Raw genomic sequence first — 14,845 nt, forward strand, 5'->3', positions numbered from 1 at the left:
ATATGATAAAAGGCATATGTTGAAAAAAATCTGTACTGTAATCATACTTACCGGTAAAATATTGAACTCTTTCCACCTAAGACAGGAACAAAGTAGAGATGTCAGCTCTCACCACTTTTATTCAACATCATGGTTTAAACTCTAGCCAGGACAATAAAACAAGAAAAATGGGTAAAAGAAATAATGAATGGAAAGAAAATGTTCTCAGTTTTATGAGACACTATTATCTATATAGAAAACCCTATGGAAGCTACAAAATAACCCAATAGAGTCTAATAAGTGAACTTATTAAAATTTCAGGACTCAAGGCTGATATATAAAAGTCAACTGTATTTCTATATAATACCAAAAGCATTTGAAAATTGAAATATAGGGGTGTCTGGGTGGCTTAGTCAATTAGGCATCTGATTCAGTTCAGGTCATGAACTCACACTTTGTGAGTTCAAGCCCTGCATCAGGCTCTGCACTGACAGCTCGGAGACTGGAACCCGCTTTAGATTCTGTGTCTGTCTCTCTCTCTCTGCCCTTCCCCTGCTCACGTTCTTTCTCTTTCTCTCAAAAATAAATAAACATTTAAAAAATGTTAAAAGAAAATTTAAAAAAACCTAGATTTACCCCTTGTCTGAGCAATTGCCATCTGTGCACTAATGACACCATCATGAGGGTGATTCCTCATGTCCAATGGGGCACAAAGGTTTTACTTACCTGAAGTATTGGCTCATCAGGTTTGGCCATTAAGTGTCCAACATACACAGTGTTGGGAAGCTGTGGCCAGGCAAAGGCAAAGACAAAGCCAAAGCCAAAACTAACAAACCCCAGCTCTGCTTTCAGTTGAAGATGAAATAGCTCTGGCCTAGAGCCTTCTGGGAAATGTTCCTTGATAGTGTCATCAAACTGAGTATGAATATATACCATTTGCTCAAGGTTGAAATGAAGAACATCAGAGAGTTCTTCACCTGGTCTCAGAAATCCATGTGATCTGTCAGGGAGGACATGCAAGACACAGGTTCAGACAGCCCAAAATTGATATTCCAAATGTGCTAGTAAGGAGGTCACAGACAGCCTTCCAAGTTTCTCAGCAACCAGGAAAGTGTAACGATCCTATAGCATCAACCACCTCTAGGTGAAAACTCTCATTCTTTAAGGAGCCCATAATATCTGTCCTTCCTAACAAATGACTACACTGAGTTGTGTCATGAAGCTACATGACCTTTAAAAGGTTTGTAAATGAGCTCCTGCAAAAAAAGAAAAAAAAAAAGAAGTGAGAGATATTCAATATTCACAAATGGTGTTAATCTTCAAACACACTAAAGAATCTTCACACCGGAAGTGAACACCCAGAAAGCACTTTTGGCAGCAACCTGTTCTACTGCTCTCTCCTGAGAACTTTCTGATCCAGATACTGGTCCTTTCATGACCTCCAAATCTACCATGGCATTTTTCTGTTTTTTCTTTGCTACAATTCTTTCTGATGCTTAGAATGTTCCTGCTTTCTTTCTCTTCCTTTCTTCCCCTCATCAAAATCCTACCCATCTTTTGGCGCTCTTCCTGCTGTGGGACATATTACCAGCTATGGCTGGTGTCTCTGATCTCTCTCCACTGGTTGAATCCTGAAGCTCATCCATGACGTTCTGTAAGACCTCCAATTATATGCAAACTTTGTTTTTGTTTTTTTTTTTTACATTTTTATTTATTTTTGAGAGGCAGAGAGAGACAGAGTGTGAATGGGGGAGGGCCAGAGAGAGAGGGAGTCACAGAATCCGAAGCAGGCCCCAGGCTCTGAGCTGTCAGCACAGAGCCCAACGCGGGGCTTGAACCCACGAACCGTGAGATCATGACCTGAGCCGAAGTTGGACACCCAACCAACTGAGCCACTCAGGTGCCCGGCAAACTTTGTTCTTAAATATACCTGTGTGTAGGACTTGTTTTCCCGCAGCTGTGAGCATCCTGATGACAGGGTCTCATGAACACAAGTGAAAAAACAGCTTTTTCCATTGGAGAAACCACTGTAAAAGCTGTGTGTTAGTGACATCTGCTGGTTTCTTGCTTTCAACTATTGGACCAATGGATGTCTTCACACTCCACTGGCAACAAATCCTTCAAAAAGGTGACTGGTGCTTGGGGTTCCCACTTAAGGGCCAGTGAATGAGGATTTTGTACCTTTACCTCCCTCTCAGGGCCTCTTCTATGATACAGATTCCAACAACCCTGCTGAAGATTAATGTCCTGTGTCAGCTTTTACTTGAGGATTTACTTTGTTTTATTGGGGATTCATTTACTTTTCTTTTAATAATGGTTAAACATGTGCTATGGTTTACACAACATTTGACAAATGCCGCACCAAAGTGATTCTGCACTGATGATTCAGGATGCAGAATATGGGCTGAAAAATGAGATTCCTACTACTCATGCCCAGGATTTAGGCACTTGACTTATGAACTGCAGATCAGCAATCAGCTGCATGATCTCCTTTCACTAAAGTGAAGGCCCAACACTTAGAGAGAACCTCTGGAGAGTGGTGAAGGGGAAAACAGAAACATGGCTCCAGGAGGAAGGTCTCTACTCTGTGTGCTATAGGGGAGCGTTACAAACATATCTATGCCTGGACTTCACCATAAATAGTTTACATGAGACTTTCTGAAAGTGAACCCCAAACATAAGCATTTGTTCAAAGCTCCTCAGGTAATTCTAATATGCAGCCAGGGTTCAGAAGTGCCCTCCTGAGAGACAGAGAAGGCAAATATGCATTTATCCTAACATAAGGACACAGGGTATACCACCATTCATGCCTATTTAAATGGCTCAACCATTTCTAAAATTGGTTCTGGATGGATGCCTGGGTGGCTCAGTTGGTTAAGCCTCCAACTGTTGATTTTGGCTCAGGTCATGATCTTATGGTTCATGAGATTGAGACCTGCGTTGGGCACAGAGACTGACCAGGATCCTCTCTCTCCCTCTCTCTGTGCCCCTCCCCAGCTCGCACTCTAAATAAAAACAAATAAATAAACAAACATTAAAAAAATAAAATTGGGGGTGCCTGGGTGGCTCAGTCCATCAAGTGTCAGACTTCTGCTCAGGCCATGATCTCATGGTTCATGGATTCGAGCCCCACGTTGGGCTCTGTGCTGACAGCTCAGAGCCTGGAGCCTACTTCAGATTCTGTGTCTCCCTCTCTCTCTGCCCCTCCCCTGCTCTCTCTCTCTCTCTCTCTCTCTCAAAAATAAATAAACATTAAAAATTTTTTTTTAATAATAAAATTGGTTCAGGGAAAAGAAGATGGAATGAAATAATGTTGGGACAAAAAGTGGTTAAAAGTGCTGTTTCAATGAAGAAAATACTTTCTATGAGGATAATTACTGACAATTACTGGGGACAGAGAGAGGAATTTGTTTTGTCACTTCAGCAGTGTGATGAGCAGGGCAGCCTTCTTCCAAAAGGTCACAAGATTATGAGGAGAAAATAAATGCGGCCAAATGGGCAGTCATTTTAGGTTATAGTAAGTTTGATGAGGGTGTTCTGATTGGATTGGAGGGTGGGGGGTGCAGGCAGACAACCACTTTAAGCCAGAGACAGAAGAGTCCAAGAAGGCTTCTTGAATCCAACGATCAAGTCAAGATAATTTTCCCAGTTATATCTGGGACGATATCAAAGGTTTCAATAACTATAAAAAACTAGTCAAGGAAGATGTAACTTATAATTTGGCCTAGTATTTTTATACATCTTGATCTTTAGGTAGTGTAATTAAATGTTTACTTTCTGCCTACTATATGCCATACACTATGATAGGTTCTGTGGATCTTGTAGTGTGCAAGGAAAACATGATCTTTGCTCTCATGGACCTTACGGTTTGACAGGGAAAGCAGATATTGAGCAAATCATTACAAGGAAAAAATTACCAGTGTGTTAAGTGTTTAAAAAGAAAGAGGTAGGGGCGCCTGGGTGGCGCAGTCGGCTAAGCGTCCGACTTCAGCCAGGTCACGATCTCGCGGTCCGTGAGTTCGAGCCCCGCGTCAGGCTCTGGGCTGATGGCTCGGAGCCTGGAGCCTGTTTCCGATTCTGTGTCTCCCTCTGTCTCTGCCCCTCCCCCGTTCATGCTCTGTCTCTGTCCCAAAAATAAATAAACGTTGAAAAAAAAAAATTAAAAAAAAAAAAGAAAGAGGTAGGCATTATGAAGTGTACAAACAACGTAATTAGCTTAGCAGTTAGTACAGTAATTCTCTCTATGTGCTACTACCAATTTCATATATGTTGGTGGGGATACATTTTAAAAATTAAGCTTTTAAAATAAATGTTTAAAGGGGTACCTGCCTGGCTCAGTCGGTAGAGCACGCAACTCTTGATCTCAGGGTTGTGAGTTCAAGCCCTACATTTGGCATGGAGCCTTAATTAAAAAAGAAAAAAAAATTAAGTAACACAGGGACTAGTTTTGAGAAATTCAAGACATTTGGTATACATTTTTGGAAATCAGCACATGAAAATAGGAACACCTGGGTGGCTCAGCCAGTTAAGTGTCCAACTCTGGATTTTGGCTCAGGTCATGACCTCATGGTTCATGATATCAAAACGCACATAAGGGTCTGTGCTGGCAGTGCGGAGCCTGCTTGGGATTCTCTCTCTCCCTCTCTCTTCCCCTCTCCTCCTCGTGCTCTCTCTCTCTCTCCTCTCTCTCACTCAAAATAAGTTTAAAAAACTTAAAAAAAGAGAGAAAGAAAATATAAACATTAACAATATGAGAGAGAAAAGACTTGCATAAATAATGTTAGGCCCTGTAGGTCGCACTCGAAAAGTGTATGTTCCCTGCTAAATCTAGTTGGAGGATGGGAGAACAGAGGGAATACTTTTCATTTGTTTAGGCCTGTTTTGTTTTGTTTTGTTCTGTTTTTTGTTTTGTTTCTGTGCCTATTGGCCAGTCTCTCAACTCCCTCCAATATTCTCTCAATAGGATTTTCAATAAGGTCAACTTATTAATTTTTTTTTCCCCCCAGAGATGTTCTTTCTGGATTCTTCTATCAATTCAACCTGGACCAACTGCTCTCCAGGCCAACTGCACAGCTGATACCTTAGGACAAATCTTAACACTCTCTTGTTTTGCCACTTCTATATACTTACCCTTCGTCTTCCTCTTTCTTGGTCACCCCATTGTTCTGCTGGGACTAAACTCTGTAATAACTTCTTAAGAAGTAGTATATGAAAAGGAAAACCTTTGAGACTATTTTACTGTCAAGTCTTGTTGGGTTTTCTGTGTCCACTGCTGTATGTCAATGCTAAAAAGTTTGATGCCATTCTGAGTCCTACTCATCATGGCAGTATATCAAAACATTTAGGTTGCTTTTAAAATAGTTTTTTTTTTTAAGTTTATATTTACTTTGAGAGAGAGAGAGCACATGTGAGTCAGGGAGGGGCAGAGAGAGAGAGGGAGAGAGAAAATCCTAAGCAGGCTCTAGACAGTCAGTGTGGAGCCCCATACGGGGCTCAAACCTTCTCTGTGGGATCATGTGGGAACTGTGAGATCATGACATGAGCTGAAATCAAGAATCAAACACTTAACTGACTGAGCCACCCAGGCACCCCAAAACATTTAGATTGCTTTTTATTAACCACTGCTATTCTGAAATGTCACCATGATTTCCCCTGGTGTAGGTCATTTTTTTATTCTTTGTGTTGAATGCAGGTGGGATCTTTCAGTATGGAGCTACACGTATTTTAGTTCTGGAAATTTTTCTTGTATTAGTTGTTTGATAAGTTTCTCCTGCAATTTTGCTGTTTTCTTTTCCTGGATTGTTATCAGAAAAATCATTGTGATGGGGTGCCTGGGTGTCTCAGTTGGTTAAGCATCCGACTCTTGATCTCTCAGCTCAGGGTCTTGATCTTAGGGTCTTGAGTTCAAGCCCCAGGTTGGGGTCCACACTGGGCATGGAGCCTACTCTAAAAAAAAAAGAGAAATCATCTTGATCCAATCTCCACAAATTATACACAAGGTTTCATGCAACATAAAGCAGTATTTTGTCAAATTGATCTGGAAATGTGTGAGAAGGGTTTGCATGAATGGGTTGAAGACAGAAGTGAGAGGATGTGAGATGGAGGGATGCAGAAGATGATGAGGAGAGTGAAACAGTGTTTCAAACTTTCTTATGCTAGAGTTATGGTTTAAGATGGACTTTGAAATAAACACAGATACCACACACATATCATTTTCATTGTAATAACTCAGTAGAACTAAAATGAAGTTTTGCTCAACATTCAACATATGCAAGGTTTATCACCTATGGTAGGAGGGTCCAAACAGTATTGTCCAATATGGCAGCCATCAGCTACATGTGACTATTGAACACTTGAAATGTGGCTAGTGTGAATTGTGAAATACACACCAGATTTCAAAGACTTAACACAAACAAATGTGAACTATGTCATTAATAATTTTTATATTGTTTACACGTTGAAATGATATTTTGGATATATGACTTTCAATAAAATGTATGATGAAAATTAGTTTGACCTGTTTTTATTTTTCATGTGTCTTCTGGAATATAAATACATCATGGGGCTTGCATTTATAGCTCATGTTGTATTTCTATTGGACAGAACATGGAATAGAAAGACAGGATACCTAATGTGAACGAAAGTCCATTCTGTTGAAGTAAGATCACATCATGCCCATGGTCTTGAAGAATCTGAGATACCTGGGCCATCAGTAGATAATGGCTTCCCCTTGGGAACAGGGCTTCATTTTTGTGAGGTCCATGAAGAGAAAGGCTAGGGTGGGAGGGTAGGGAAACAGAGAAGCTTCAGGATAAACCTTCGCTGGATGGTGAGCAGAAGGAAAGCTTCATCTGCCTCTTCATTTCCTATATGGGCAACCCCGCCCTGGACCCTCAGAGTCCTCATGCAGAATGATTCCTGACTCTCTGAGCCCTCCTCACCTGCCGCAACTCTCCTCTAGTTTCCCTGTCCTGTGACCCAGAATGATAGGTAGAGAGGAAAAGGTTAGGACTTGCGGTCCCTGGATGTAGAGAAAACACATATTTTAAAACAGTGCTGGGAACATCTGATCATGAGAGAAATTCCCTCAGACTTAAAGTTTTTCTTAAGAATGTAACAAACACTACCTACTCCCTCCCCCACTCACGTTTCCCACAGAAATGAACAACTCAGCACCTACAGTTATCAGGCCAACAAAGGAAAAAAAAGTTGGGGGGGGGGAATGGACCAAAACCATATTAAATAAAGTCCCTTGCCCATAGTTGGGGGCATTCACTTTCAAACGTCCCCTCTCTGTAAAGAGAGCTTTCATACTATTCTTACTTTCTAATCTTATATTCTAATAAACTTTTGCCTACTGCTCATTTTATTTTGTGTCCACTTCTTCGTTTTTCTAGGTGGGGAGACAATAAATTCTGAGGAAGTGAGGTAAAAAAAAAAAACATCCTGCAACGGGAGGGGCTCTATCCATGACAATGTGATAAGTTCTCGAGGACTTACTTAGAGCTTAAAGCATTCTTCTTTCTAGGAAATAGACTACATTTTTTAAAAGGTCAAGCCCCTTGGGGCACCTGGGTGGCTCAGTCAGTTGAGTGTCTGACTTAGGCTCAGGTCATGATCTCACTGGTTGGTGGGTTTGAGCCCCACAATGAGCTCTGTGCTGACAGCTCGGAGCCTGGAGCCTGGAATTCTGTGTCTCCCTCTCTCTCTGACCCTACCCCCCTCATACTCTGTCTCTAACATAAATATTAAAAATAAAAAAAAAAATTTAAGGTCATGCCCCTTAATCAAGCTCCAAAACCTAATTCCACTTGGTGGTATACCTACGACTTCCTATAGCAGACAGCAGATCAGGGGTATCCTAGATACCCAAAGAGGAGGGGTATCCTCCTCTTTGGGAATTTTTGCGACAGTGGAAACCAGAAAGTGGCTGGAAAGTGAGCCCAGGAGGCAGTCATGGGGCGGAGGTGGAACTAGTCCTTAAAACTAGAAACTTCCTTTACGTGTAAATGCTTTGTGCGGGGGGCGGGGGGTGGGTACTTATTTTGGGTCTGAGCTTGGCTCCAGTAAGAATTCAGACGTGGTGGGTGTGAAAATAAAGGAAACCCTTAAAGTAGAGCGAGGAAGCCCTGAAGGGGGAGCTCTCACGCACGCACCACACAGCCCACGGAAGCAGCAGGAAGAAGGAAGATCATGGTTTCCACCACGGGAGACACTTTTCACACGGGAGTTTTTTTTATCTCCTGCCTTTAAGAAAAGGAAAGGAGCTCTCAACCTGCCCCAGCTGCCTGCAACCAATCAGAAACGGCCCCAGTCTCAAACTCTTGTTCTTCTCCAAGGAGCTTTTGTTCAGAATAAACCCTCCCCAATTTCCTCCTCAGACCTAATAAAAGCTGACCTTCTCTTCGTCTCTTGGGCTTCGCCATAGGTTCCTTGTCCTGAACTGTAGTGCCTTTGCTATCTCCACATACATTCATTCATTTTCTTGCTTACATAACATTGCTCTTTGCTCTGTTTAAAGTTAACGAGCGGTCCCTGCAGACCGTCCTCACTCCCGCGCCAGAACTCGGCCCGACCAGATTGACGTGAAGGAGCGACGGGAGGCTGGCTGAGACCGCCTAGGGCAAAGGGCACAGTCCTCCCCGCCGGCGCCGCCGCCAAGCGCCCACCTGCAGTCACCTTCCGCCGGCGCGCGGCGGCGCAGACTCCGGGGGCTTCCCCAGCCCAGCCGCGGAGGGGCGGCCCAAGCGCGCGCGCTGCCCGCCCCGCACTCACCCACAGAGGACGCGGCCAGGATTTGGGCGCCTTCCGGCAGCAAGAGCCACGGCGGCATCAACGCCAGAAGCAGCGCGGTCGGCCCTGCGCTACTCGCGCGCGCGGTGCCCGCCACGCCGGGCGCTGTGCTGCGCCCTGGGCCTGGCACCGCATGGGGGGCGAACTCCAGGCTGCAGGACCCGAGGGCGGGGTGCCTTCTCCGACCGGGTCGCAGCCAAGGGTCTGGCCTGGCTTCTTTCCCCCGCCCCTGCTCGGCCCTTTGATAGCTATTGGGGCCCACCTCTTTGGCCCTGCCTAGAAATCCGGGTTTGGAGGGTCTGCATGAAAATCTCATGAGGACAGGCGCCTCCTTGAAGTGGGCAGGTGAAACTCAGCAGCGCTAGCCTGGAATGCTAACTCGGGATACCCGGATTCTTCTTTTCGTATCCCAGGGTCCCTTTTTTTGGACCTTTCTTCTGACTTTTGGGTGCCCATTGCCCTTCTCACTAATTCTAATAGTCACACATACCTGATCTCCAATTCTCCCCTTCTTCCCCCAGAGGGTGGCGATGCTGTTTAAACCTCACCCCAGAGGTGTTGATGTTTTAACAATATCCCACTCAAGCCCCAGTACCTCCGATAATTAGCAGTAGCACAAATCGGGCGGGGATGGCGACTGAGTAAATTCACCCATTCAACACAAATTTATTGAACAATTAGTATGGGTCAGGCAAGAGTGGGTCTGCAAACAAAACAAAAATCATTCCTCACGGAACTTCTGTTACGGAGATGAGTACAGTATTGGCAATAGTATGTTAGTGCTAAGTTTTAAGGAAAAAAAATTAAGTAGGGATGGCCCCTCTGAAAGATGACTTCCAGATAAGGCTCTGAAGGAAGAGGATGAGTTTGACAACGAGGATGTTCGCTGTTTCTTAATAAATGAGTGTCTGCTATGGGGCAGCACTATGCCTTGCCTTGCTTTGCCTTTCTTCCCTCCCTCCCTTCTACCTTTCCTTCCTACCTTCCTTCCTTTTTTTTTTTTTTTTTTTTTTTTGGTGTTAAGGTACCATCATTTATTTTGGCATTTTCAAATACATTATTTGATTATAATCCTCACAACCACCCTGATGAGCTCTGTTATAAACGATCTCACTCCCCAACTTTTTCTGACAAAGGAATCTGAGGTTCAGGTTTACTGGGAGTCTCTGACTTAACCAGGATTCAGGGGATCCAAACACCATATTAAGAAATGTCACTTTCTTATCGATTCTTACAGTAAGATGTATATTTTTGGTGTTTTTTAAATGTTTATTTATTTCTGAGAGAAAGAGAAGGGGGCAGAGAGGGAAGGGGCAGGGAGAGGAGGAGACAGAGAATCCCAATCAGGCTCCTCACTATCATCACAGGGTCCAATGATGGGCCCGAACTCCAGAACCCGGAGATCATGACCTGAACCTAAACCAAGAGCAGGGGGCTTAATGGACTGAGCCACCCAGGAGCTCCTCTATATTTTTGGATCTTCCACATACATAACCATCAAAATCAAGATAAATAAAAGTTTCCTTCTTCTTTTCTCATCCTTAGGCCTTTTATTTCTCTTGTCTTATAATTATTGAACATACAATGCTGAATAGAAGTGCTGATGGTAGGCATCCTTGGCTTGTTCTGGATCTCAAAGGTAAAGCCTGTAGCATTAAGGATGATATCTGCAGTAGTTTTAGGTTCCTCTTTATATGTATACATGTGTATATATACATATATAGATAGTCATCCTTTATCAAAAAAGAATGTTCTTTTAAAAAATGGGACTTTAAAAATATATAAATGAATTTTATCAAAATGTTTTCAGCATTTGAGATGATGATGTGATTTTGCTGTTTTAAACTATTAATGTGATTTACAGAAACTGACTTTTTAAAATCTTTTACATTTTGAAATAGAGACATTCAGGAAAGTGCATACGATACAAATGTATATTGTATATAGTGTATAATGTATATAGTTGATAAGTAGAGACATGCTTGTAAAAAACACCCAAGTGAAGAAATTTGTTGCCCTAAGTAACCCTAAGCCCCTCTGAGCTATACCCTTGAATGTCCATTCCTCCCAGAAGCACTACTCTGACTTAAATGTTAAATCACTTCACATGACTTTACAATGTGCCCAACTATGTGTGCATTTCTAAACAATAAAGTTTAGTTTTTGCCTGTTTTTGTCCTTTTGCTGTTTTGAATTGGATTTTTTTTTTTTTTTTTTTTGGTCATTCCAACTTTCCTGTATTTGAAGCTATTTCCTATTTCTATTCTTTCAATGACGACCAGAGAGATTATAGCATGCATCCTTAACAAAGTCTAGCTTAGGCGATATCTTCATTCCTTCTGCATGTTACCATGAGCTTAGAACACTATAATGCAGCTTCCCCCACTCCCAATTTATATGGTAAATTATATAATTTAATTCTCTCTAAAGATGTTAACATTACAAAATAAAATGCACATATAGCAAAGCACACATAACTCCTCAACACTACTCAACAATTCATTACAAAGTGAACACCTATAAAATTGCCACTCTACAGGGGCACTTGGGTGGCTCAGTCGGTTGAGTGTCTGACTTTGGCCCTGGTCATGATCTCATGGTTCCTGAGTTCAGGCCCCACATCAGGCTCTCTGCTGTCAGCCTGTCAGTGCAGAGCCCACTTCAGATCCCCTGTTCCCCTCTCCCTGCCCCCATCCCCACTTGGGCTCTCCTCAAAATCAGTAAATATTAAAAAATAAAAATAAGTGCCACTCTACAAAGAGAACACAGGCAATGCAGAAGCTTCTCTTGCGCTGCACTTCAATCACTAATCCCTTCCTCCTCCTCAAAGTTAAGCAATAGTCTGACATCTATGGTTATTTCTTCCTTAATTTTCTTATGGTTTTACTACAAAGCATTCATGTTTTTACTATACTTGGTTTTGGCTGCTTTTGAAGTTTGTCTAAGTGTAATCACACTATATTACTTTTTCACATCTACCTTCCTTTGATACACATTTTGTTTCATCTGTGTTGTTGCATAGCTGCAATTAACTCATTTTCATTTGGTTTTTTATGTACATATCCATCATGTTGGATAAATAAATCTATTCTGTTTATTGAACTGTTTATGGCTGAGGCTATTATGAATAATGCTGCTATGAACATTCTTGTATGTCTTCTTGTGCACATATACATTTTTGTGTGATATATATATTCATTGCCAAGCCCAAAGTCACCTGTTTTCTGTTATCTTCCAGAAGTTTTATAGTTTTGTTACAGTTTCAGATTTATGATTCATTTTGAGTTAATTTTTGTGAAAAATATAGTCAGCAGTGTCTAGATTTTTTTTTTTTTTTTTGCATGTGGCTATTCAGTTGTTTCAGCATCATTTGCTGAAAAGACTATCCTTCCTTCATTGAAGTACCTTCATTCCTTTGTCAAAGATCAATTGTCTGTATGTGGGTCTATTTATGGGCTTTCTATTGTGTTTAACTCATCTGTCTAGTCTTTTGTCAATCCCACAATGTTTTTTTTGGTTTTTTTTTTAATTTTTTTTCAACGTTTTTTATTTATTTTTGGGACAGAGAGAGACAGAGCATGAACGGGGGAGGGGCAGAGAGAGAGGGAGACACAGAATCGGAAACAGGCTCCAGGCTCCGAGCCATCAGCCCAGAGCCCGACGCGGGGCTCGAACTCACGGACCGCGAGATCGTGACCTGGCTGAAGTTGGACGCTTAACCGACTGCGCCACCTAGGCGCCCCAATCCCACAATGTTTTGATTACTGTAGCTGCATAGTAAGTTTTGAAGTTGGGTAGTGTCAATTCTCTGACTTTTGTTCTTCTTCAACATTGTGTTGGCTTTTCTGGGTCTCTTGCTTCAGCATATAAACTTTGGAATTAGTTTGTCAATATCCACAAAATAATTTATTGGAATTTTTATTGGGATTGCATTGACTCTGTAGGTTGGGAAGAACTGACATCTTGAGAGTGTTGACTCTTCTCTCCATGAACATGGAATCTCTCCAGTTATTTAGTTCTTTAATTTCTTTCATCAGTTTTGTACTTTTCCTCATATACATCTCATATATACTTTGTCAGATTTATACCTAAATAGCTCATTTTGGGGTGTGCTAATGTAAATGGTATTGTGTTTTTAATTTAAATTTCACTTGTCCATTGGCTATATGGGAAAGTGATTGACTTTTGCATATTACTTTATACCCTGCAAACTTGCTATAATAATCACTTATTCCAGGAGGGTTTTGTCAATTCTTTTAGATTTTCTACATAGACACCATGTCATCTGCTAACAAAGACAGCTTTATTTCTTCCTTCCAAATCTGTGTATCTTTTATTGCCTTTACTTGTCTTTTTTTTTTTTTAATTTTTTTTCAACGTTTTTTATTTATTTTTGGGACAGAGAGAGACAGAGCATGAACAGGGGAGCGGCAGAGAGAGAGGGAGACACAGAATCGGAAACAGGCTCCAGGCTCTGAGCCATCAGCCCAGAGCCTGACACGGGGCTCGAACTCACGGACCGCGAGATCGTGACCTGGCTGAAGTCGGACGCTTAACCGACTGCGCCACCCAGGCGCCCCGCCTTTACTTGTCTTAAATTGCATTAGCTAGGACTAATATAAATGGTAATTGTTTTTTATTTAAAACTTTTATTTAAATTCTACTTAATGCAGGGGTGCCTGGGTGGCTCAGTCCCTTAAGCGTCTGACCTCAGCTCAGGTCATAATCTTGCGGTTCATGAGTTTGAGCCCCGTGTCAGGCTCTGTGCTGACAGCTCAGAGCCTGGAGCCTGCTTTGGATTCTGTGTCTCCCTCTCTCTCTGCCTCTCCCCCACTCATGCTCTGTGTCTGTCTCTGAAAAATGAATGTTAAAATTGTTTTAAAAATAACTTCTATTTAATACAGATGGTAAAATGCGTTTCAGGTATAGAACTTAATGATTCATCACTTACATATAACACCTAGTGCTCATCACAAGTGCCCTCTGTAATACCCATCACTCATTTAGCCCATTCCCCACCCACCTCTCTCCACCAACTCTGTTTTTCTATACAGAAGAGTCTCTTGTGGTTTGCCTCCCTATTTTTATCTCATTTTTCCTTCCCTTTCCTTATGTTCACATTGTAAATTCCACATATGAGTATTTGTCTTCCTCTGATTTTATTTTGCTTAGCATAACACAGTCTAGCTCTATTCATGTTGTTGCAAATGGCAAGATTTCATTTTTTTAATGGCTGAGTAATATTCCATTGTGGGTATGCATGTATACATATATACACCACATCTTTATCCATTCATCAGATGATAGACATCTGGACTCTCTCCACAGTTTGGCTATTGTTGATAATGCTGCTATAAACAACAACCTCTTTGACCTCAGCCACAGCAATTTCTTACTTGACACATCTCCAAAGGCAAGGGAATTAAAAGCAAAACTGAACTATTGGGACCTCATCAAGATAAAAAGCTTCTGTGCTGCAAAGGAAACAATCAACAAAACTAAAAGGCAACCAACGTAATGGGAAAAGATATTTGCAAATGGCATATTGGATAAAGGGCTAGTGTCCAAAATCTATAAAGAACTCACCAAACTCCACACCGGAAAAACAAATAATCCAGTAAAGAAATGGGCAGAAGTCATGAATAGACACTTTTCCAAAGAAGACATCCAGATGGCCAACAGACACATGAAACGATGCTCAATGTCACTCATCATCAGGGAAATACAAATCAAAGCCACACTGAGATACCACTGGTATCTCACACTGGTCAGAGTGGCTAAAATGAACAAATCAGAAGACTACAGATGCTGGCGAGGATGTGGAGAAACAAGAACCCTCTTGTGCTGCTGGTAGGAATGCAAACTGGTGCAGCTGCTCTGGAAAACAGTATGGAGGTTTCTCAAAAAATTAAAAATAGAATTATCCCATGACCCACCAATAGCACACTGCTAGGAATTTACCCAAAGGATAGACACAGGAGTGCTGATGCATAGGGGCACATGTACCCCAATGTTTATAGCAGTACTTTCAACAATAGCCAAATTATGGAAAGAGCCTAAATGTCCATAAACT

At 41.8% G+C, this 14,845-nt stretch overlaps 1 protein-coding gene and 2 long non-coding RNA genes across 5 annotated transcripts in view; 1 reads left to right on the top strand and 2 right to left on the bottom strand.

Annotated features, from left to right (window-relative positions):
• Positions 1-936, bottom strand: part of LOC147584067 (UDP-glycosyltransferase 3A1-like) — a 25,044-nt gene extending 24,108 nt beyond the window's left edge. Inside the window, exons 1-2 of one of the 2 annotated variants that reach the window (XM_086677099.1) lie at positions 913-936; positions 52-141 (exon numbers count right to left, since the gene is read on the bottom strand). The gene's annotated coding sequence lies outside the window, so the exon portion shown is untranslated. Of the gene's footprint in view, positions 1-51; positions 142-705; positions 880-912 lie in introns of those variants that run through there. The other variant, XM_086677094.1, reaches the window with a different exon arrangement.
• LOC147584068 (uncharacterized) overlaps positions 1-5,212 on the top strand; it is a 9,121-nt gene extending 3,909 nt beyond the window's left edge. Inside the window, exon 2 of the long non-coding RNA XR_015240758.1 lies at positions 4,986-5,212. This is a non-coding gene — a long non-coding RNA (uncharacterized LOC147584068). The remainder of the gene's footprint in view (positions 1-4,985) is intronic.
• Positions 4,195-8,745, bottom strand: LOC147584069 (uncharacterized). Of its 2 annotated transcripts, none has more exons than XR_015240752.1 (3): positions 8,378-8,745; positions 6,608-6,753; positions 4,195-4,381 (listed from the first exon to the last, which is right to left on the bottom strand). It is a non-coding gene; the product is annotated as an uncharacterized LOC147584069 (long non-coding RNA). The 2 variants fall into 2 exon arrangements; XR_015240750.1 differs by lacking the exon at positions 4,195-4,381 and adding an exon at positions 4,861-5,925.
• Between the last annotated feature and the right edge of the window lie 6,100 nt (positions 8,746-14,845).

Source organism: Puma concolor, chromosome A1 (assembly GCF_028749965.1).
Source record: "Puma concolor isolate L17-30 chromosome A1, mPumCon1.1.hap2, whole genome shotgun sequence".
In the NCBI taxonomy this organism is placed as follows: Eukaryota; Metazoa; Chordata; class Mammalia; order Carnivora; family Felidae; genus Puma; species Puma concolor.